At 31.3% G+C, this 25,197-nt stretch overlaps 1 protein-coding gene across 3 annotated transcripts in view; it reads right to left on the minus strand.

Moving 5' to 3' along the window:
* The window catches only part of LOC101901317 (GTPase-activating protein CdGAPr), a 220,957-nt gene that overhangs the window by 59,448 nt on the left and 136,312 nt on the right, over positions 1-25,197 (minus strand). Inside the window, exon 1 of one of the 3 annotated variants that reach the window (XM_059130255.1) lies at positions 14,656-14,911. The exons of the other annotated variants lie outside the window; for them this stretch is intronic. The gene's annotated coding sequence lies outside the window, so the exon portion shown is untranslated. Of the gene's footprint in view, positions 1-14,655; positions 14,912-25,197 lie in introns of those variants that run through there. 3 annotated transcript variants of the gene reach the window in all.

Here is a 25,197-nt window from a genome sequence, read left to right on the forward strand (position 1 = left end):
TCTAGCGATGTCCGTACGTCTAACTGGCTGGTACATACGATAACTTTCGAATTTCGGGGTATCTGATTTGGTCCAAATTTGATACATCTTAATACTATTATCAAACTTATATCGAGTTTGGAGATTGGCAATATCGGTTCACTTCTTCAATGGTCGAAATTTTCAAAAAAAAAAAATATTTTACTGTACAGATATAGAAATGATAATCCAATTTAGCTCCCACTTTGCAAATTCTAATATTATAGGTCAGGTAAAAAAACAATATCGGCGATCTCCATCAAGTACCTCCCCCACAAAGGGTAGAAATTTTGAATAATTTTAACTCTAATAAAGTCCGATTGTCAAATTACACACATCACTATATTTTTATTAACCCAAGGTCTGGTGTGAAGATGGAATTTATCGTTCCAGTCCTTCTGGTACCTCCCCCACAAAGAGTCAAAATTTAAATATATAAAAGCGAAATTAACATCCGATTCCCTCCAGACTTCCCTCCCTCTTAATATATCTATCAACACAATATCTGTTATGAGAATGGTAGAGATGGGATCATTTCTTCTGGTACTTCCCCCACAAGGAGTCAAACTTTTGAATAACCAAAACGATTATAAAATCCGAAATAAACATACGGTTTTCTTAATATTTCACACATCCCATTATTTCTACTAATACAAGATCTGTGGTGAAGATGGGATATATCGGACCATTCCCTCTGCTACCTCTCCCACAAAGAGTCAACATTTTGAATAACCATAAAGTTCATAAAACACGAAATGAATAACCGATTCCATTCGGACTTGGCACATCTCAATGTTTCTTTTAACAAAAGATCTTAATAAGGATGGTAGAGATCGGAACATTCCTTCTGGTACCTCCCCCACAAAGAATCAATATTTTGAATATCAATGGCGCTCATAAAACGCGAAATTAACATTCGGTTCCATTCAGACTTCGTACATCTCAATATTTTCATCAACACAAGATCTGTTATAAAGATGGGAGGTATCGGATCATTTCTTCTGGTACCTCTTCCACAAAGGTTTCAAGATTTTGAAAAACAAAACGCTCAAGGAAAGAGAAATAAGCAGCCAACTCCCTTCAAAATTTCACACATACACAAACATTTTTGCTAACACTAGGTCTGTTATGAAGATGATATATATCTGCGAACCCCTTCCGGTACCTCACCCATAAAGGGTCACATTTTTCAATAATTTTGTCTTTCATGAATCTGGAAAAAATTCCACTCTTTTTTGCAACTTGCTATATCTAAAAAAAATATGTCTCTCAACCAGAAACCTGAGATGAATACGGAATTTATCGGAACTTATGATTTGGCATAAAATTGGATATAAATGTTCGATATTTTTATCTGTATTAGATGAAGTATGAAAATGGAATACTTCGGTCGACTATATGTGATACCTCAGGCACATTTCAACATTTTCTAAAAAACTATCACATATTTACATAAAGTGAAGGATGTAGTCGATATAGTCCAAATCTGGCGCGTCGCAATATTAATATCATATTTATCTAGATCCGCTACGAAATGGAAGATATTGGCCTATTCCTTTAGAGCCCACTCCATAGATAATCGAACATTGGCTGAGGGTATACATCTGTCACTTTTTCAACCACTGCCACCCGAATTTGTCCACACGATTTCATGTTTACTCAGTTTCGAGCATTTCGACTTCCACTCGTTTGTTTTCGAAAGGAGTATTTGCAAATGCTCCCACACAGAACAAAAGTGTGGAGAGTAAACTTCTTGTAAAACTGGTGCATTTCGGGCATTTGGTCCTTCGATTATCATTTACGAGTTCGTCAGTGTTTTTCTCTCTCGAGTAAAATCGGAGCTCTTATTTAAACTAACCAATGCATCACTAAATTTTTTGTCAATATTTCCAAGACTATTTGAAGGGGAAATTAAAATGATGTGAGACAGAGGTCTATGCGGATATTTTCTTAATATAGCCTTCACATTTTTTTTTTGTATATGATACAGATTTTAGTTTTTACTTTCCCTTTTCTTGAAAAAATTTACATTTATGTTAACAAATTTTGGAGAAATCAAATCTCCCCTCAAAAAAATGGTAACAGTGCTAACCTAAAAACGTAATGCAAACATTTTGCAATTATATGGAAAACAACAAATACAAAAAATACACAGTTGAAAATAATTATGCAAATCAGGTACGTTCTTATTTAAATGATATCAAAACTAACTTTCACCACACCTGAGTTCAGCGGTGGTTGCCTAAATTGCAAATGATTCAGTTACTGAACAAATGACAAACAATTAAAAACGAATTTCAATTGTTTAACAACAATAATAATAACAACAGCAACGACAAGAAAAAACAACACACATAAAAAGAGATTAACATTTAGAAAAAAAATAAAAAATAAGAAACAAAGAAAATAAAAGTATGTTTTTTTTGTATGTATGTCAATTATGCATGGCGATTTCCATTTGTTATGTGTCGAGAGATTTTCTGAATGCTTGAAAAATTTGCAATGGATTTTAAATGGTTTTTGAGATAATTTCCAAATGATTCGCAAAAAAATAGAATAGAAAAATAATGGCTGTGCCAAATTTCGACGACACGATACGCGTGGCTGCCAAATTGAAAATAGATTTTAACACCTTTTGGCAATAAAATTAGATTTGGCATCATTGGCGCATTTTTGTTTTGCAAAATTTAATGTCTTTATTATTTCACCAAGTGTTAATTGCTTTATTTGAGGATTGTTTGGAAATTTCTTTTCAAAAACACCTGCTTTAATGAAAATAGATACCAAATAGAAGATACATTTGAATAGGTTTTCATAAAATGAAAAAATAGGGTAACGGAAATCTATTGAATGGCATTGCCATGTGTTTTATTAGAGTGCCGCCTAAAAGTATGCACCATACACATGAGTGATCCGTGGTTAACATGTAATATCAAAAGAATATTTAATGTATATGATCCACATTTCCCAAATTAAAGGAAAGTGTTGCTCGAAAAAGTGGATTTAATTATCGTTTTTGAAAAAACGATCGGAAACTTGAATATCTTGAATAGCATTGACATATGTTTTATTTATGGAACATCTAAAAAGCATGCACAGCTCAAGGAGATTATGTTGTGAATGAGCAGTAGTAAATATTGAAATTATCAACATTTACAAAACCGTAAATAAAGAATTACTCGTAAAAAGTTTGGAGAAATATGTTTGAAAACAACCATAACAGAATTGAATTGCATTAAGAGATGTTTCATTGCTGGACGGCCTAAAAGGATGCAACACACATCATTCAGGGCAAGGGGAATATTTTGTATTAAAAGCAGTAAATAGTTAATATCAATAACATATTCACAATAAATGGTAACAAATTTTAAAACTGCAAATAAAAAATTGCCCCAAAGTTCGAATTTGAAATATTAAACTTATTTTGAGCAGGGGTGATTTGATTTTTGGTCCTTCGACGGTGAAGAATTGATATAATATTTCATTTCATTGGAATATTGTAGAACATTTTGAATTATAATTCTCAATACTTTCATGTATGAGATGAGGACCGAAAATACTAGCGAGTAGGCACGGTGGAAAGGAGATTGTGGATGCGAACGCTCTACAACTACTTCAACAAATGTGGACTTAATCTCAACGTTGGAAAGTGTGGTTTACAAAGGTAAACCAGAGTCTACAGTAACGAGCTTTCGGAGATACATCTCTACGATTAAGGAAATTACGAACTAACTCTACATAAAGTCCCGTAAACAGTGTATATTTTAAGTACATTTTAACTTTAACTTATGCTGATCGAAGGACCATATATCATGCCGGTGCATGAATACAGATGTTTTTGTTTTTTATTTTGAATAAGCTTTTTGAAACCAATTTCCATATTAACTTTCGGAAATACAGTAATGATTTTTTTTTTGCATTGATCGAAGTACCAATATCATATCTGAGCAGCCTCACAAACTATACTCTTACATATATATTGGCGCTATTAGTTCGCTTTGGAAACAATTTTGAAAGAAGATTGAATGCGTACATGAATGCCCTCCACAAATACTTCAACAAATGGGGATTTTACATCAACGTTGGAAAATGAGTATCTGTAGTTAACAAAGGCAAACCACAGTCTTAAGCAAAGAGCTTCTGGATATACATCACTACGATCTAGGTTGGTGATGAATTAACTGTAACTTCCGATAGGATGAAATACCTGAGAATCGTCTTGCATCAGAGATTCGACTTTCGTCGTCACGTGGACTGTGTCAGTAGCCAAAAAGACGAATTACGAATACCAGATGTTATTCCGCATTGGAGGAAGACTGTTCCCGAATGTAAAACTGATTATTCCTTTGTCAAATATTCGACTTCTGCCGTCACGTGGACTATTTTTCGTCAAAAGCCAAAAATATTAATTACGCCTACAAGAAGCATGGATGCGAGCAGGACTGTCGCGGAATGAAAAACTGTTTATCTACAATGTAAGTTATTCGACTCATAATAACCTATTAATTTGCCATCATTGGACTGACATATCTTCGGCTCAAATGGAAATATATGGGCGCTACAACTTTGAAGAAACACACGCCATCTTTTAATTAAATTTTTTGGTATAAATGTTGCGGTATTTCATTAATGCAGTGTCCAATTTCCTCTATTAAAACTTGCGTCGCCGTCGCTTCTTTTTGCGTAAAACATCGACTTCAAAAAAAAACCCTGAAGAAAAAATAAAATATAAATAAATAAAAATAAATACAAAAATAAAAAATTAATAACTTTCTTCATTTCTAGGCATAGGCATATATGCAATGCTTCGCCACCGGAGCTAAACCCCATTATAACCAACAAATACCGATTTATAGACAAATGCGTAGCAAAAATCATGGTAAAATGTGGCAAAACCATCAAAATAACGAATATCGGGAGGTACCGTTTTATGGGGGCTATACAAAAACGTGGACCTATAAATACACTGTTTCGCCATCGGAGCTAGAACCCATTATGATCTACAAATACCAATTTTTAGACAAAAAATGTGGCGAAAATCATCAAAATACATAATATCGGGAAGTACTGTTACATGGCGACTATACCAAAACGTAGACCGATATATCTCATTTTCAATACCAACTATCCTAGACACAATACTATGAACATATTTAATTTTAACATTTGGTCCTTCAAGCATTCTCAGTAGTTTTTAAGGGTATAACTATGCTTCAATATACAGAGAGTCCAAATTAATATCACATTTTTCTTACATTGAATACTAAAAAAAAATTAATAATGCATTTTTTGCTTCGATTTGGTCCTTCGACCGAATTGTTTAAAGATTCTTAGATATTTGTTGATAATGTTATTAGAAGTATAGAGGAAAGGCTTAAATACAATTCAATTTCCAAGAACAACCAGCTCTTCTTTGGATCCTAAGATCGAATCGTTGTAAGATTCCTTGATATTTGGTCCTGCAATTAACTCACTCTAAGATTCCTGGATATTTTTTTTTTAATGTTATAGAAAGTATAAAAAAAGGCTTGAAATACAATTCAATTTCCAAGAACTACCAGCAATTTTCCCTTTTCAAAAAAAAAAAAAAAAATAAATAAACTGGAAACAAATATTAAAACAATTGCCCATGAATAATTGCAATTTCCTTTGTTTGTATTTACAGTTGGTGTTGTCGTCGTTTTTTTTTTTTTCGCTTTTTCTCCTTTTCTTCTGTTGGCCGGGAATTACACTTTTCCTGGCCATATTTTCCATTTCCTTTGACACAGACGGTCGGTCATACGACGTCGGACGGTGCTAAAGATTAAAATTATGTGATATGAAAAATGCAATGGAACTCAAACAAACAAAAAAAAAACGGGAATAAGCCAATGGTGGGGAATAAATGTTGAACTTTTTGTCTGTGCTTTTTCTGGGGAATGAAGGAATTATACGACGATCATCCTGCTAGACATAAATAGTAATGTCTGTATCACGTTTTTCATTCTTTTTTCTTTTTGTTTTGTTTATGATTGATGGCGACAGTCAACATTTATGACTTATGACGAAGCCAAAGGGAGAGGGAGAGATTTTCAAATTGAGGAGAGTGGGAATTTTTTCCAACATTGCAAAGGAATTTTCTTTTATGCCACATAAATTCAAAGGGAATTTTGTTATGACATTTTGAAGTTTAAATAAAGCTTTTAACATTTCCTTAAATACCAAATAAAATTCTGTTTACATAAATATTTCATGGCATTGCAAGAAAATAATTTCATTTATGACATGAGATTTGAATGAACATATTGAGTTTTGAAATGTGGTCCTTCGATCAAGCGTCAAAAGGCTAAGAAATATACAGAGTACGCCACATATTACTTTAATACCCTCTAAAAAATTCATATTTTTAAATTTGTTTACTAAAATTTCATGAACTATAGCATACAATTGTCTGTTTTTTTGTAATATTTTAATTTTTTGTTTATTTGGTCCTTCGATTATTACCAGTAGTTTTATTAATACATCACTATGCTAGGGATATTTTTTATTAATACATATTTGGTACTTCGATGATATTTTTTCACTGCACCGGTCTTTAATTGCGCCCTATATTAATTAATGTTTTAATATTTGGTTCTACGAGCACTCTGAGTGGTTATATTTGTTGGTATCAATTTGGAATTGGGCATTCGAGTACTCTCCTAGTAGATTTATTAATCCCTCACAATGCTTGAGAATGAATAATTTTGTAGATCCATCGTTTTTATTTTGTGATCTGGTCCTTCGAGTATTCACTATAGTTATACTTGTTAATAACTAATATATAACCATTTTTAAATTGATATTTGGTCCTTCGGGTTGTTTTTTTATTAATCAATCACTAATTACGAGCATTTTTAATTTGGTCCTGCGACCATGGACAATAGTTATATTATTTTTCATTTTCATTCACATTTTGGAATTTTTTTTCTTCGATCATTTATAGAAGTCAATAATTATGCTATGAACTTATTTGATTTTGGTCATTCGAGCATTCTCAGTACTTACTTAATCAATCATTATGATATCTTGCTAGTTTAATATTTGGTCCTTCCAGCATTGATAGCCAATCTGGCAGTCTTGAATTGCATTCTATTTTTTATTTATATTTTTATATTTGGTCCTTCGAACACTCTAAGTAGTTCTTCGAGCATGGACAGTTGTTATATCATTTTGAATTTTCATTCCACATTTTGATATTGGGTCCTTCGATCATTAATATTATATAATGAACATATTTTTACATTTGGTCCTGGTAGCATTCTGAGTACATATATTTCATTTTAGTATTTGGTCCTTCGAACATTCTCAGTACCTATAGTTATTTAATTTTTATATTTGAGTCTTTCAGGTGTTGCTTTTTCACATTTAATTTGTAATTATCGCTCTTAATATATTTATTTTGGGCATTTGGTCCTTCGAGCACTCTAAGTAGTTATCATTGTTGATCACCATTTGATTCCTCGAACATTTTCATAGTTATATTAGTTATATTAATCCCTACCATACTTCATCATGTTTAATTTTGACATTTAATTCTTCATTGATAGTAGCTATATAGTTTTTACTTTCCGAATTGTCTCTCCGAGTATTGAACACAGTTATATTTGTTAATATTTGGACCTGCGATAGTTCCATTAGTCAATAACTATGATGTGAGCATTTTCTATTTGGTCATTCGACCATGGACTGTAGTTGGCCAGTTTTTAATTTTCATTCCACACTTTGGTATTTCAATCATTTCAATTGGTCAATAATTATACTATATACACATTTAATTTTGATATTACTTAATTACTATAATATAAGCATTTTCGAATTGATATTTGGTCCTTCGAGTAGTTCTATTAGTTAATAACTATGATATGAGTATGTTTAATTTGGTATTTGGTTCTTCGACCCTAGACACTGGTTATATTCTTTTTAATTTTCATTTCACATTTTGGTATTTGGTCCTTCGATCATTTATATTAGTCAATAACTATGCTATGAGTATATTTTATTTTGATTTTTGGTTCTTCGAGCATTCTTGGTACTTATATTAGTCAATCATTTAAATATGAGGATGTTTAATTTGGATTTTTGGTCCTTCAAGATTTGATTGTCATTCTTTTCACTTGTAATTATAGCTGTACACTTATTTATGTTTGACATTTGGTCCTCCGAGCACTCCAAACTGTTTTAGCTATATCGTTTATTTTTCTCTTGGAAATCGGTCCTTCGTGCATTCATTGTAGTTATATTTGTCAATCACAATTATTAAGTATGTTTAAATTGTATATTTGGTCCTTCGACTACTAAAAATAGTTATCACTATGCTATAAGCATGTATAAGCTTCTTAATTGGTCCTACGATTGTTTATGGTATCATTAATGGTAATTTTCTGTTTTTTTTTTTTTTTAAATTATAGCTCTTCAAGTATTCTGTGCGTGTTTAATTTTGATATTTGGTCCTTCGAACTTTCACTTTGAAATTTGCTCCTTCATTGATTGTAGCTATATCGTTTTTTTCTCTTGGTATTTGGTCCTTCGAGAAGTCACTCGCAATGCTTAAATTTTACATTTGGTCCTTCGACTACCAAAAATATTTATGAAAATGCTATGGGCATATATATGTTTGGTATTTGGACCTTCTATTATTGATGGCAGTAATTACGCTTTAATAATTTCATTAATTTTGATATTTGGTCCTTCGAGCTTTTATTATCACTCTTTTTACTTGTAGTTATCGCTCAACATTTATTTATTTTTTGACAATTGTTCGTTCAAGCGCTCTAAGTAGTTTTATTACTTAGTTACTAATTTTTTTGGTCCTTTGAGCTGTATATCGTTCTTTAATCTTGATTTTATATTTGTATATTATTTCTATTGGCACTTCGATCGTACTCCGTAGTTTTATTGGTCAGTCGCTATGGTATGAACAAATTCAACTTTGATATTTGTTTACATTAATACTTTACTGAGTTTAAACATGTTTCATTTTGATATTTGGTCCTTCGAACATTATATCGATCTTTAATCTTCACTTTATATGTGTATTTTTTATTATTTGGTCCTTCGATTCCTAGTAATTATATCGGTGGTTGGTTTTGGTCCTTGGAATATTCATACATCCATCTCAATTCTTTGAGCATGCTTAATTTTTTTTTATTTGATCCTTCGACACCTAAAATAGGTATCACATTGCTATGAGCTTGTGTAAGTTTGGCATTTGGTCCTTCGATCATATATGGTAGGTATAACGCTTTTAATTTCAACTCTATTTTAATTTAAGCTCTTTCAGAATTCTGTGCATGTTTCATTTTGATATTTGGTCCTTCGAGCACACACTTACATACACGTTTTTATTTTCTTCTCAATATGTATTTTTGGCGGGCCTTCCAGCAAGTTCAGTGAACATTTTGATCCATAATTATGATGTGATATCCATTTAATTTGGTCCTTCGATCTTAAATATGTTTTATATTTTTTTTTTGAAATTTAGTTCTCGCGGCACTGTAGAAGTACTCACTATGCTTTGCACCTGATGAATTTTGCAATTTGGTCCTTCAATATTAATAGGATATTTATTCCAAGACCTTAAAATTTATTAAATAAAGCAAAAGCCTTCTTGAAACTGATTCCTGGTTTCAAACGATCCGTATTTATTTTGCACTGTTGAAATTATTTGAGTTCTGATATTCCTTCGAGTAGATAGGTTTCTTTTCACAACTTTATCATATTTTTTTTTTTTTTGAGATGATATTTGGTCCTTCGAGTTGATAGGTTTTTTTCACAACATAATCAATATTTTTTTGAGATTGTGATATAGATATGAATTTTACCGCTTGTTTAATTTGGATAATTGGTCCTTCGAGATACTATATTTTTCCACAACATCATAAATTTATCAACAAAATACCCATAAATTACAGACGTTTTTTTATGAAAACTGTTACACCAATTAATTAACTATGTCTGACCTTTAGTGGCAGCATCAAAGAACAATTACTAAATTACGTTAATCCCTCTCTTATTTTACACTTTAAATGTTTCATTGTGGAATTGGTGCAGAAATATTAAGTTTTGTGTTTTTCTTTTGTTTTATTTAAAAAGGGCCAATATAAATCACCATTTCCCAAGAAATATACACTAAAAAAAAACACCCAAAGTTGGTGAGTTTTTGTTACGTTTCTTTATCACCTCCTAAATGGGGTCAGTGTCAAGCGAAATAAAACAAAGAAGAAAAAAAACGTGTTTAATTTTCTTGTGGTCTATGGAGTTCCAAAAATACGAAAAAAAGTGTTCAACATTTTAAATTTGCCCATTTACTTTGAATGGCTTTTTCTGAATTTTTATTTCGCCCTGCAGCAAATGAACACGCGTCCGCCTCTTGTTCATTCACCCATTCACTCAGTTGCTCACTCACTAACAGTTGTCAAAGTATTTTGAAAGATTTGATGGTTTTTTACTACATGGAACAGCAGCTGTAGCTGTGGCCCCGCATCACCGGACATTTGTTGAGTTATGTATTTTTTGTGAAATAGTTTCTTGTTTAAAATTGGTTTAAGTAGTTTGATGTTGGCATTTACGAAATCATTTCTCGTTGTTGTTTTTTTCCTGAGCTCTTTTTTCGCTTTTATAATAATTGCTCGAAATTGCCAGACGACACAGGTCCACCCATTTACTGAATCATTCATTCGACATTTAAAATTTTATGATCACCTAATTTTATGCTCTATTTGGACAACAATCATGGGGACAATTTTATTGTCTCTCAATATAAAAACATTGTCAACAAAACAAATAAAACATGACTATTGTGACATAAAAATTTAATTTTATTTTATTGCATTTTATGGGCATTTGATTTATTTGAAATGGATTTTTAATGCATTTTGAATTTTGGGGTTTTTACAATTTGCCAGATAATGGACACCATTAAATTAGACCATGCTCGGTTATGATATTTTGGTCCTTCGAGCAAAATTTTAAATTGAAAATGCATTATATTTGGAATAAAATCATTAAGAATATGTTATTGCCACCAAAAGAAATTAAGAGCACGCAAATTATAACATCAAATTTAATTTTATTGCCATTTATTTTATTTATTTATTTCTATTTATGAACACACTTTTCTAAAAGCGATGAAAACAATCTGTTAGGCAACATTCTTCGCCTCAATTACAGCATCACCAGTTATGATATTGGGTCCTTCGGGCAAAATTCTGTTTTCAGAATACATCTTGTTCTCACTAATGAAGGAGTTTAACATAGCTAATATATTTTGAAATGGATTTTCAATGCATTTACATAATTTAGCAGCTATTAAGATATTAGAGCATTCTCAGTTATGAATTTGGTCCTTCGAGAAACGGGTTGACTTTAAAATTGAAAGTAACAAAAACAATAGATACATTTTTAATTGTGATATAAAATTTGCTTTTTTGCGATTAATTTCAAACTTATTTTTAATAATTTTTCCATAGTGATGGAATAATTTTTCAGGTAATCGTTTTCGTCTGAATTAAGGCATGATTAATTACGATATTTGGTCCTTCGAGCAAAAGTCTCTTTTCAGAATACATCTTATTCTCAGCTATGAAGGTGTTTCACATCATCTCCAATGAAATTTTGAAATATATTTTTAATGCACTTCCGATTGTTGTTCACAAAATTTACCAGATAATGAACACAATTTAATTAGAGCATGATCAGTTATGATATTTGGTCCTTTGAGCAACGGTTTAAATTCAAAAAACTTTTTATGAAGACATACGATTGTTTTTTATAAGCGTTGGATTGAAATTAATTTTAAATATTATTTTATTGTAATGAAGAAAACAGTTAATGTTCTCCACCTCAATTGGACTTGGATCAGTTTTTACATTTAGTCCTTCGAGCAAAAGGTTGATTTCAGAATATACCTTTTTTTCTCACTTTTGAAAGAGTTTCGCATCGCTGATACAATTTGAAATGTATCTTTAATGCCTTTCCAATTGAAGTTCAAATAATTGGCCAAATATTGAACACCAGAGCATGAACATTATGGTATTTGGTCCTTCGAGCAACGTTTTGAGCAAAACTCCTTTAAAAAAGATATAACAAATTTATTTCATTGCCTTTTACGAGGATTTGATTTAATTCAAACACATTTTTAATATAATTTCAATTGTAATGAAAACAATTTCACAGTCGATGATTTCCGCCTTAATTGAATGGTCAATTCTGATGTTTGGTCCTTCGAGCAATAGATTTGTTTTAGAATGGCACTTACTCTCGCTTTCTCTCTCTCTTCTGAAGTAGTCTCACATCTCTAGATGGATTTCAAACGAATTTGTAATTTAATTTTAAATAATTTGCCAAATATTAGAAACTAAAATCGAATCATGGAAAGGTATGATATTTGGTATTATTCGATCAACTAGTTCTTTAAAGGATTAGGATTTTTAAAGCATTATTACCGGACGTGAGTCTTTCGAAAAATATTTTTACAAAATCCAATTGAAAAGGCTGTTATAAGTTCCTCCTATAACAGCCTTTTCAAGAGGATTTTGTAAAAATATTTTTCGAAAGACTCATGTCCGGTTATAAAGTCGAATATTGACCTTATAATACCTTAACCTTGAGATGTTAATTTTTAAAAACAATTTTGAGCTACTTGAGACGAGGGTTTTAAAAAGATTTTTTGAGGGACTGGGTACCTAGATTTTCACCAGATATTCTGAGGGACTTTGACTTGGGGTTTAACAGGTTTTCTGATAGACTTGGAAATATTTTGGGACTTGGGAGGTCTTTTTTAAGAGATTTTGTAATGAACTTTGGACGTAGGGTTTTAACAGATTTTCTAGGGGTCTTGGGACGTAGGTTTTCAAAAGATTAACTGAACGACGTGTAATTTTTATAAGGTTTTTCTAAAGGTTTTGGAACGTAGAGTTTTAACAGATTTTCTGAGGGACTTGAAACGTGGACTTAAAAAATGAAGGCCTTAACTAGAGTTTTTAACAGAATTTCTGATAGATTTGGGAGGGTTTTGGGATGTAGTTTTTTTTACATTTTCTGAGAAACCTGGGCTTGGATTTTTTAACAGATTTCCTGAGGGACTTTGGACGCGAATTTTTAACAGATTTTCTGATGGTCTTGGGACGTGTGTTTTTAAAAGATTTTCTGAGGGAATTGGGTGGAATTTGGGATGAAGATTCATAAAAATTTTCTGAGGGTCTTAGGGCCTGGATTTTGAAGAGATTTTCTAGAGGTCTTGTGACGTGGGTTTTAAATATTTTCTGAAGTAATTTTCAGTTAGTCAGCGCAGACTTTAAACATGGATTTTCAGAGTATTTGTCAGGTACCTAAGGCAAATTATTATTATTAACTCATTTTTGAGGTATATTTTTTTAGAGGGGCTTATGTCCGTCTATAAATGTGGATGAATGTATTTCCCCTGGAATTATTTTCAAGATTTTTTTCAAAGATTTTCTGAACGAGATATTTTTTCATTTGAAGGTGGACTTTTAAAAAGTTTGTGGGGGACTTATATTGCAAAAGAGGCGCTCATATATGTTGGGACTTTGAAACGTTTTCTTCAGCGCAATAAAAAATACTTTTTTATGAGAGACTTATGAAAGTTGATTTCAAAAAGTATTCTTGGAAGACTGATGTCAGCCTTCAAAATGTGAGTTTTTGAGGAATATTTGAGAGAAGCAGCATGCAAAGGTGGATATTTTGAGGATTCTCCTTCTTTCAGCCTATAAATGTGGATTCTAAAAGAAAGTATCTTTAGAAGGAGTCTTATAATGTCCATCGGAGGGTGTCGTATCGGCTCTTATACTTGTATTTTAAACGATTTTTGGGGGACTTTGGTGGGTTAAGGGGGGTTTCTAAAAGTATATTTGAGGAACTAAAATCGGGCATTTTTAGAAGTATTTTGGAAGTACTCAAAGTAGAATCTAGAAGTGTGGCTTTTTTTTTGTGCCTCATCGAAGTAATCGTTTTAGACCCAACAAATTACATATATACATGATCAGGGTAAAATTCTAATCTGACTCAGTTATGTCCGTCCCTCTGTCCGTCCGTCTGCTGTAATCAGGTTATATTCTGAAGGAATTGAGACAGAGATAGAGAAATTTAATAAATATTATTTTTGGGTCCGAACTTATTTCGAGTTCGAAAATGGACTATAGCCGTCAACTTTTTCGTGTAACCCCCATATAACGGTACCCCTTCATTTTAAGCATTTTCAGTACTTGTCTGGAATTTGGTATTTGTCGGTCCAGCCGAACTCTTACATTTTTACTAGTTGAATATTTGTTTTAAACATGGACTTTAAATAAAGATTTTTTTTTCATTTTTTTTAATTATCCATATCAGGTATATTTTAATATATAAGAAATACGATAGAATTATATTAAATAAATTCACTTTAGAAATTTTTAATTAATTTTTAAATTCACAAAATTGCTTTGTTAACTAATTTCTCAATTAACATTCGGTCAAGAATTTTTGGCAATTGTGAACTTTGCATTTTTTGTATAGTATTTTTATTTACTTTTTAATTTTTTTTTCACAATTTTTAATTTTTTTTGTAATTATTTGAATTTATTTCCACATTAATCCAAGGATTAAATAAAATTTGCTTACATTTTTGTTTTTAAAATACACTTATCAAATTAAGTTGTTGTTATTTTTCGAAACGTTGATTTTTTTACATTTGAACCACAGCAGGCAGACACATTCAAATTCAAAAATCACTTATTTTGTCGTTGCAAAAGAAAAAGAAAATTCCGATAACTTTCTTGTTTTGGATTTAATATTTACACGAAATAAATAAAATCCACACAATTTGCTTTAATTAAAACATATTTTTTCAATTATTTTTTTATAATTATTTATTTATTATATTTTAAATTTTCTATTTATTTTTTTTATTTATTTTTATTTTACTTTTTTGTATTAAAAATAAATGAAAAACATTTAATTTTTATTTATTTTTCCATTTGTTATTGATTTTTATTTTCTTTTTTATTCACTCGCGCTGCGTTTTCCGCGTTTGTTTAAATGTTTTTCCCCCTCGTATTTTTCGACTTTATTTTCTGTGTTTTTGTTTTCCTTCTTCTCTATTTTACCGCCTCTTTTCGTTTTCGTTGTTAAAGTATGACTAAAATGTGCGATTTCATTGAATGTTGTCCAAAGCCCTACGAAAAAAAGTTTTGTGTTTTTGTTTTTCATGGCTGCGCTGGCGAAGGCTGCGGCGGCATATGCTGACGCTCTTAAATTATTCACTTGTTTGAAAAAAAAAAATACAAAAAAAAAAATAAAATAAAAAATTTCAGCTACAACAAAAGTGTGTGAGCAAAGTGAGAAGATGCCAAACACATGAACGAACGAACGACTGACTGACTGAATGACTGACTAAAACAAAAACATCACCAGCAGCAAAAGCAAAAACAAAAGCGACAACAACAATACCAACGCTAAAAGTCATATTGATATTATTGTGTAGTATTTTTGTGTTCGTCTAAAAAAGTCTCAGAAGCGACAGAAAAAACACAAAAAAAAAAAAAAAAAACAAAAATTAACTAAAGTCTCCCAACAAAAACAACTACAACAAGTTCGTTGTAAAAGCTCATGTTATTCACACAAATTTCAAAAACAAAAACAAAAAATACAAAAACAAGAAAAATTTATTCATAGCTTCAGCTTAAGCAAAAAAAATGTAATTTAGTATGCTGTTCACATTCAATGTGAGAAGGCCGTTGGCAAAGCAAAAGAGACTAAGTCACAAAATTACAAATTACAATAAAAACAAGTAAAATTGTATCAGTCGGGTTTTCCGACAGATGTATACCACCAGCCTTGAGTTATGATTATTCATCAAACTGTTGACCCTTTATGGTGGATGTTCCGAAGCAGTTGGCCATTATTGACCAGTTCGTATCTGATCTAAGACTGATATAAATATTGCAACGTGGCAGATTTGGACTATATCGACTACTTCCTTCACTTCATGTGCAAATTTTTGGAATATGTGTAAATTTTTGGAATATGTGGAAATATGGGAGAAGTTTCAGATATGGCGGACCATTTTCATACTTCATCTAATACAGATACAAATATTAGTATGGGCAAAATTACAAGAAAATTGAACATTTATATCCAATTTTATGCGAAATCATAAATTCCGATAAATTACATATTCATATCCGATTTATGATTGAGAGAAATATTTTTATATGGCAAGTTGTAAAGAGTCGCTGACATGTTTCGCAAGTTATGACAGATAAAAAAAATTGGAAATTGTGACCCTTTTGTGGGAGAGGTACCAGAAGGGGTTCGCAGATATATATCATCTTCAGAACAGATAGTGTGTCAGCAAAAATGTTTGTATGTGTGAAATTTGAAGATTATTTCGCTTTCGTACAGTTTTTCAAAATCTTGAGCCCTATGTGGGGTAGGTACCAGAAGAAATAGTCCGATCTCTACCATCTTTATATAAGATCTTGTGTTGATGGAAATATTGAGATGTACCAGGTCTGGAATGGAATCGGATTTTAATTTGGGGTTTTAGGAACTCCATGAATTTTCAAAATGTTCACCCTTTTGTGGGGGAGGTATCACAAAGAGTGGACCGATATAATCCGTCTTCACACCAGACTTTGGACTACTAAAAATACTGTGATGTGTGTAATTTGAAGAAAAACGGACCCTACAGGGTGAGATGAAAAAACTGCAACCAAGTTCAGACTATAATTTTTTAACACTCATCCGACAGCTGTTAAAATTATTCCAGTGACAGCTCATTATATTGTTTACAAGCGTACAAAGGCATTTTGTTGAGAATTCACCAGAAAAAAAAGTAATTCGTGATGGAATTCAACCACAAGTGGCTATCGTTAGAAACTCCAGCATTTAAATGTGAAAAAAAAAAAAAATTTGTGTCTCGTAGCATTGCTCGTGATACTGCTAGCGTAGCCCGACGTCAAGGAAGTGGACGGAAGAACACAGCAACATCAGCAGAAAGGGTTCGAAAAGTAAAGAAGCTACTTGATCGAAAACCGCGTCGCAGTGGCCAAAAAAGGGCTCATGAGCTGAACATATCGCAATATTCCACTCGGCAAATATTAAAAAATACGCTTGGGGTAAAGCCATTGAAATTCCAAGAAGTGAAAAGCAAGAACTTACACCGCAACAGAAAGAAAATAGACTCAAACGAGTTAAAAAGTTGCTTCGCTTGGCCGAAAGTGGTCAACTGCCGAATTTGGTTTTCTCCGATGAGAAAACATTCGTTGTCCAGCTGTTTGTAAACAAACAAAATGATCGTGTTTACTTGCCAAAGAGGTCAGCTGAAAATGTGCAACTTCGGTTGACCAACAGAACTCAAGTGCCGGCCATGGTGATGGTGTGATGTTCTGGAGGGTGTATTAGAGCCCTGGGGGCCCAAACATTTTGGTCGCAGACCTTGCACATTCCAACAGAACTCAGCACCATCGCACTCAGAACGCGCCACCCAAGAATGGTTACAAAATGAGGTTACTCGCTTCATTTCCAGCGCACAATGGCCACCAAAATCTTCGGATATCAATCCGTTGTACTATATGGTGTCTGGAGCATTTTGGAAAGCAAGGTTGGCACTAAAAATACCAAAGTGTCGATAACCTCAAGCTAGCGCTTGGCCCAAAATACAGCAGAGCAACATTTGGGCAGCGTGTGACGGTTTCATTGGCCGTTGGAAGACCATAATGCGTGCCAAAGGTAACCAATTCGAATAAATCTAAACTTATTCTAAAATACAATGCTATTTCCGACAGTATTTGCTTTCATTCAATAAAATTTAAGAAGAAATGTAAAAATTATGGCTTTTTTACTTTGTTGCATTTTTTTATCTCACCCTGTATACCCTTCTGTAGCGATATGGCTGAGGATATAACTAGGGAAATAGTAACGGCAATGGGAGACAAAGGGAAACCCTATTAATTAACCACAGTAACTATAGAAAACTTATTCGAGGTTTGTGGAACATTCAATGTTCTACAGAAAATGTTCTTGACATGGAATTTTTTTCATTTTTTTTACAAAAAACTTCAACGACAAATTCAGTTTTCTATAGAAAACTATTTTCTTTTTCTATAGCAAATCCCTCCGACTTAGTTCACTTCCCATTACTACCGCACCACATTTGAAATAACTTTTTATAGTTACAGAATTGGAGAATGATTTACTTGAATGGTATGACACTTGGGTAGAGACTCGATCTGATAGTGCAGCAGCAATTGACAAAGATCTCTTTCGTGGGTACCGACTGATGTATGCGTGCATGCATGCAAGTGTGTATGTGTTCTGGTGTGTGAGTGTATCTCTCCGGCTGATGGACAAAACAAGATGTGGCATTATAAACCATATAAGTCACCATTGGAGTCGTGTAATGTAAATGTTAAGTGACGATTAAATGACAAAATCGACAAGAATCTATAATTTATGTTGTTGTGGGACAAATTGCCATAAATGTAATAAATAACAAAAAGTAAGAAAAATAAAAACAGAAATAGAAAGGCGGGCATGATGGCTTCAAAGTCTAAAGAATCTAGGTTCCAGATAAATTTTAACACGACACAGATTGTATGTTACTTTTCGATAAATATCGATTATTTGGATTAATAGGGCAGAAGATATATTTTGACAACTTACACGATTTATTCTATGTTCAGAAAAATACACACCTGAAAATAGAGAAAAATAAAATACATTAATAAATTGTGTTATATAAAATGTATTTCTAAATGAAACAGCTATCGAAAAAATATTGTAAACCACTAACAAAAGATAACACTGTTATCGAAACACTTTTCAATTTAATAACACTGTTATTGAAAACATATGAAAATTTGTTATCGAACTCATTGTCCATCGAAAATTTTGCAATCTAACAAGTTTATTGTCGATGGACATATCGATTATGTTCCCTGTGAAAAATATGGTATCGATCCAATTTCCTATACAAATCGAACAAGTTTTTTTTATAGAAAACGTTTTTTATCGAATATTTTCAATAAAGAAAACTGTGTTATAGGGCAAGTTTTTTTTATAGAAAATTGTGTTATCGAAGCATTTGGCAAACCCTATTATTTGACATGGTTTTTATATAAATTTTAGCAAACATTTCCGATGGAATGCTCTCACTCTACAATCGTAAACGGAAGCAATGGAAAAATGTTACACAGGAAACTCTGTAGTCGAACAGGTTTTCTATAGGAAACTCTATTATAGAGAAAATTTTCTAACGAAAACTCTATTATCGATTAAGTTTTCCATAGTTTTTTTATCGTTTATGATTCCTATATAAAACTTTGTTATTGAGCATATTTTCTATATAAATGTTGTACTTTGTTATCGTATAAGTTTTCTATAGAAAAATCCGTTATCGAACCTTTTTTCCATAGAAAACTGCATTATCGAAAAAGCTTTCCATAAAAACCTGTGTTGTCGAACATGTTTTCTATAGAAAACTTTCCTATCGAACATGTTTTTTATAGAAAACGTTGTTATCGAACTTGTTTTCCATAGAAAAAGTGGTTATTGAACTTGTTTTCTATAAAAAGGCTGTTATCGAACATGTTTTCTGTAGAACACTTCTTTATCGAACATATTTTCTATAGGAAACTTTGCTATCAAACTTGTTTTCAATAGAATTTTTTGTTATCGAACCTGTTTTCGATATAAAACGTTGTTATCGAATCTGTTTATCTATATCAAAAAATAGCAAATGTTGTTTTCGACGACGCTTAATAAAAAGCCCTGTATTTTAATTCTTTTTTTCTTTAGAAAGCTCTGATATCGATAAATAATTTTATGGAAAATTCTGTTATGACATATGATTTTTTTCAGAAAATTGTGTTATCGATAAGGTTTTCTATAAAATTTTTTTCGATAAGATTTTGTGTAGAAATAATGTTCCCAAAACGTGTTCTGCAAGGAATTATATTATCGATGAAGTTTTCTATAAAAAACTCAGTTATCGATTAAGTTTTCTATAAGAAACTCAGTTATCGATGAAGTTTTCTATAAGAAACTCAGTTGTCGATGAAGTTTTCTATAAACTCAGTTATCGATTAACTTTTCTATAGAAAACTCAGTTATCGATGAAGTTTTCTATAGAAAATCCTGTTATAGATAAAGCTTCCTATGCTCTGTTAAAACTTTATTAAAAAACTGTGTTATGGAAAAAAGTTTTCGAAAAAATCAGTATTATTTTATTTGACAACGTTGTTATCGATAAAGTTTTCTTTAGAAAACTCTCATATCGAAACGGTGTTCCATAGAAGTTTTTATTATCAATCAAGTTTTGTTTAGGATACTTTGCATTCGATAATGGATTATAACTCTATTATCGATAATATTTTTATAGAGAACTCTTATCGATTAAGTTTCCTATAGACAATTCTGTTGGCGAGTTTATTTTAGAAATTTAAATAGAAAGCCCTATTATCGATGTGTTATGGAACAAGTTTTCTATTTCTAATTCTATTATCGGACATGTTTCCTATAAAAAATTCTGTTCCTGGGAACATTTTCAATGCAAAATGCTGTAATCGATGACGTTTTCAGTAAAAATACTCTGTTATTGATTATGTTTTCTATAGAAAACTCTGTTATCGATAAAGTTTTCAAAGAAAACTCTCTTACAACTCTGTTATCGATGAAGTTTCTTTATACGAAAGCTGTTATCGATTATTTTATAAAAAAAATTTATTTTATAAAAAAAAAATTCTCTTATCGATTAAGTTTTCTGTAGAAAACTTCTATAGTGAAGTTTTTAAGCAGTTTTTCTACACAAAAAAATTTACCGATGACATTGTTTTCTGTAAAATACAGTTATCAAAAAAATTTCTTATAAAAACTATGTCATCGATGAAATTTTCTATAAAATAACGTTGTTTTTGCATTTACTTTTTATAGAATGCTTTGTTATCGAAAGAGTTTCCTATTGAAAACAGTGTTATCAATAAAATTTTCTATAGGAAACGATGTTTCTACAGAAAACTCTATTTTCGATGATGTTTTCTTTGGAAAACTTTGTGTTTGTTCCAGTTTCCTTCAGAAAACCATTATATCGATTAAGTTTTCCTTAGAAAACTCTATTCTCGATCTAGTTTCTATTGGAAAGCCTGTTATCGACAAATTGTTTCCAATATCGAACTCGAATTGGTTCACATTAGTATACATTTTGATTCTGCAATTTCGATTCGATTTCATTTCTCAAAACTTTCTTGTCACACACACCCAACCCATTTGACATCATAAAAATTCTCTTCACTTTCGTTTTCTTGTATTCGAAATACATTATTTGGTTGTTGTAAGAAAAGAAAATAATAATGTTCCCATATTCCGTCGAATATAGTCCAATGAATTCAATATTTTTTTCGGTTGGCAAAGAAATTTAGATATTTGCATATTGTTGTATTGTAGTTGTTGGTGTTTTCGTCATTTTGTTGATTTTTATTTTTTTTGGCACGAAGTGAAGAATGCCAAATGAGATTTTGGTGAATATTCTGTTGCTGCTGGCTTTTGGATGCCATCAAAAAAACCAGCGGAGTAGTCATCATAATGCCGGGCCATGCGTGTGTATTTTTATGGGATGACCACCACATTTGGCGGCAGGGGCTGCCATTCATCCATTCGCAAAGACTCACAATTTGGGCCCTGTTTGTGTGATGTGTCGGATGGACATACTTACGTACAAACATATCTCTGTATGTCGATATGACTGAATAAGTGACTCTGGTCATGTTGTAGAATGATGATGATGTTGTTGCTGATTTTTTTTATTGTATATTTTAGGTTGAGTATTGCAAATGATGTTTGCAGATAACAACATTTAATGTTGCTAAACTTTTTTAATTTCAAATTTTGTCTGTTGAAGATTTCAGTTTACTATTTTTCAAAATCATTGTGAAAAAAGGGCCTGCCGTAACAATGACAACAACTTTGTAAAATTGGTAAAAAAATACAATAATTTCTTTAGTCATCTCTAGAAAGAGAAAAAAACTTTCGCCAACCACCATGACGTGTTCCAAAAAAGTATTATTTTGTTTATCTCGGTTTTTGCAAATAATTTTATATTTGAAACAATAAAATAAAATCATAGCAAAAAATATGGTTTTTATTTTGATCTTTTGACCATGAATGGATGAGTAGTGCTAGGATTGTGGGTATGAAATTCACAAGACCAATATCACATCTAGAGAATGTTGATATTAAATATGGTTCTTATAGCAAAACGAATTATTGAAGAAGTTTTGGGTGTTATCGAACCCGTTATCTATAAAAAAACTGGGTTTTCATCTGTTTCCGTATGGGAAACTGTGCTATCGAATCAGGTTTCTTTAAAAAAATTGTTATTGTACCGGTTTCCTATAAAAAATGTTGTAATCGAACCACTTTACTATATCAAACTGTGTTATCGAATCAGTTTTCTATATAAAACTTTGTTATCGAACCAGTTTTCAACTGAAAACTGTATTTTCGAACCAGTTTCCCATAGAAAGGTCAATTTTCGGTAAATAACTGTCATATCGATCAATTTTTGTATATAGAGCTGTGTTATCGAACAGTTTTCTATAGAATACTTTGTTATCATACCAGTTTCCTAAAAATAAACGTTGTTATCGATCCAGTTTTCCATAGAAAACTTTATTATCGATCCAATTTTCCACAAAAAACTTTGTTATCGAACTTGTTTTTTATAGAAAACTTTGTTATCAAACCATTTTTCTAAAGAGAACTCTGTTATCGAACCAGCTTTCTATAGAAAACTATGTTACCAAACCAGTTTTCTATAGAAATTTTTATTGTTTAGTCAGTTTTCTTTGGAAAACTGTGTTATCGAACCTGTAATCTACATAAAACTTTGTTATCGAAGCAGTTTTTTATAGAAAACTTTGTTATCGAACCAGTTTTCAATAGAAAACGTTTTCATCCAATCAGTTTTCTATAGAAAAATATGTCATCTAGCCAGTTTCCTATAGAAAACTGTGTTATCGAATCAGTTTTCTATAGAAAACTATGTTATCGAAATACTTTTCAATAGAAAAGTTTGTTATCGAACTATCTTTATCCATAGAAAACTTTGTTATCGAACTAGTTTTCTATAGAAAACTTTGTTATCAAACCAATTTTCTGTAGAAAACTTTTTTATCGAACCAGTTTTCTGTGCAAAATTTTGTTATATATTCAGATCTCTTTAGAAAACTTTGTTATCGATCCAGTATTCTACAGAAAACTATGTTATCGAACCAGTTTTCTATAGAAAACATTATTATCGATTCATTTTACTATAGAAATATATGTTATCGAAATACTTTTTAATAGAAAATCTAGTTATCGAACCAGTTTTGTATAGAAAACTTTTTAATCGTACCACTTTTCCATTGAAAAGTGATAGTTTTCTTTAGAAAAGTTTGTTATCGAACTAGTTTCCTAGTTTCCTGTAAAGAAATCTATGTTATCGCACTAGTTTTCTATAGAAAACGGTGTTATTGAACCAGTTTTCTATAAAAACCTCTATTATCAAACCAATTTTCTGGAGAAAAAAATTGTTATCGAACCAGTTTTCTATAGAAAACTGTATTATCGAACTAGTTATCTATGGAAACTTTGTTATTAATTAGATTTCCTAAGAAAACTTTGTTATCGATCCAGTTTTCTACAAATAAGTTTATTATCGGAACAGGTTTATATAAAAAGCATTGTTATCGAACCAGTTTTCCATAGAAAACGTTTTTATCGAATCAGTTTTCTACAAAAAAACGTTGTTATCGAACTAGTTTTCTTTAGAAAACCTTATCGAACCAGTTCTCTATAGAAAACTTCGTTATCGACATAGTTTTCTATTGAAATCTTTGTTATCAAACAAGTATTTTCTTAAAGCTTAAAGCATCTTGTTATCGAAAGAATATTTGTAAGCCGTCTACATTTCCTCGCTAAATTGTCTTTTGTTTTGCCTCCTAATCTTCAAAAAATGAAACCTAAGTCACAATTTTCAGTTGTCATTGCCATGAAATGTAATCTGTAAATAATTTCTGTGGTTTCTTGAATATTTCTTGGAATTTCCACATTCTTCCACCAATTCTCATCACAAGACGATATGTAACCGCAAAAATATTTTTTAAATTGAACAAATTTATTTAATTATCAGATAATAAATGAGTGAGTCACAAAGAATCATATTTCAGCACAATGTGAGAAAAAAAAAAAACTAAATTAAAATTCCATAAACAAAAATTATAAAAAAATTGAAAATTTTCATAAAATAAAAAGGCTATTTGTTCTGAATTTAGTTGATCAACTTCATCAGCTGGATGTTGGCCAAAACGAAAATGGTTTTCAAAATAGAAAAGTCATCGAAAACAAGATCTCTCGCAATAACAATGAAATGAAAATTCCAATGGAAATTTAAGTGTCATTTTGGTTTAGCAGTCAGTGAATGACAGACAGAAGACGGCCAGCACAACAAAAACAATAACAAAGTAAATATTTTTTGCTGTTGCAATTAACCAAATCAACGCGTGCTCTAGAGACAATATTTATTTTGAACGCGCAATTTTTGGCAAAATGTCAACTTTCCATTGGTGGAAATGGAAAACGGAATAACTCTGATTTCGACCAAGTACCGGTTGGGGAAATATAAAGCTAGATTGCGACCCCATTTACAATTCTAATTTTTTATATATATTTTTTTAATTTTCAAAGAATGACACACATTCTCCATCTCTCGAGCAATGGACAGACTAAATAAAAATACAAACTCTTTTCCCATAAAAAATTCACTACATATTTGATTATCATATTAACGAAATATTTCAACGATCTCCATAAGTTTTTTTATCTATTAATAAATGACTGCTCGTGTGGTGCCAATTAATAATGCCATTCCCGGGTGTGTTCCTCCATATATTGTTTAATAAAATAATTAGCAGCTTTTTCTGGCCGCCCCTGCCTCATAAAGTGTTTTATTTTTTTCATTTTTTCTATCATCATTCACTTGCGAAAATACTTAACTTTGGCGTCACACTTGGGTTATTTAATTATTTGATATTAATTATATTTGTTCTTCTTTTATAATATTATCGTTTACTGCCACATGAAATGCAAAATAGGTCATCTTGTTGGTTTCGATTAAAACAAATA

Source organism: Musca domestica, unplaced genomic scaffold (genome assembly GCF_030504385.1).
Source record: "Musca domestica strain aabys unplaced genomic scaffold, Musca_domestica.polishedcontigs.V.1.1 7, whole genome shotgun sequence".
NCBI classification, from domain to species: domain Eukaryota; kingdom Metazoa; phylum Arthropoda; class Insecta; order Diptera; family Muscidae; genus Musca; species Musca domestica.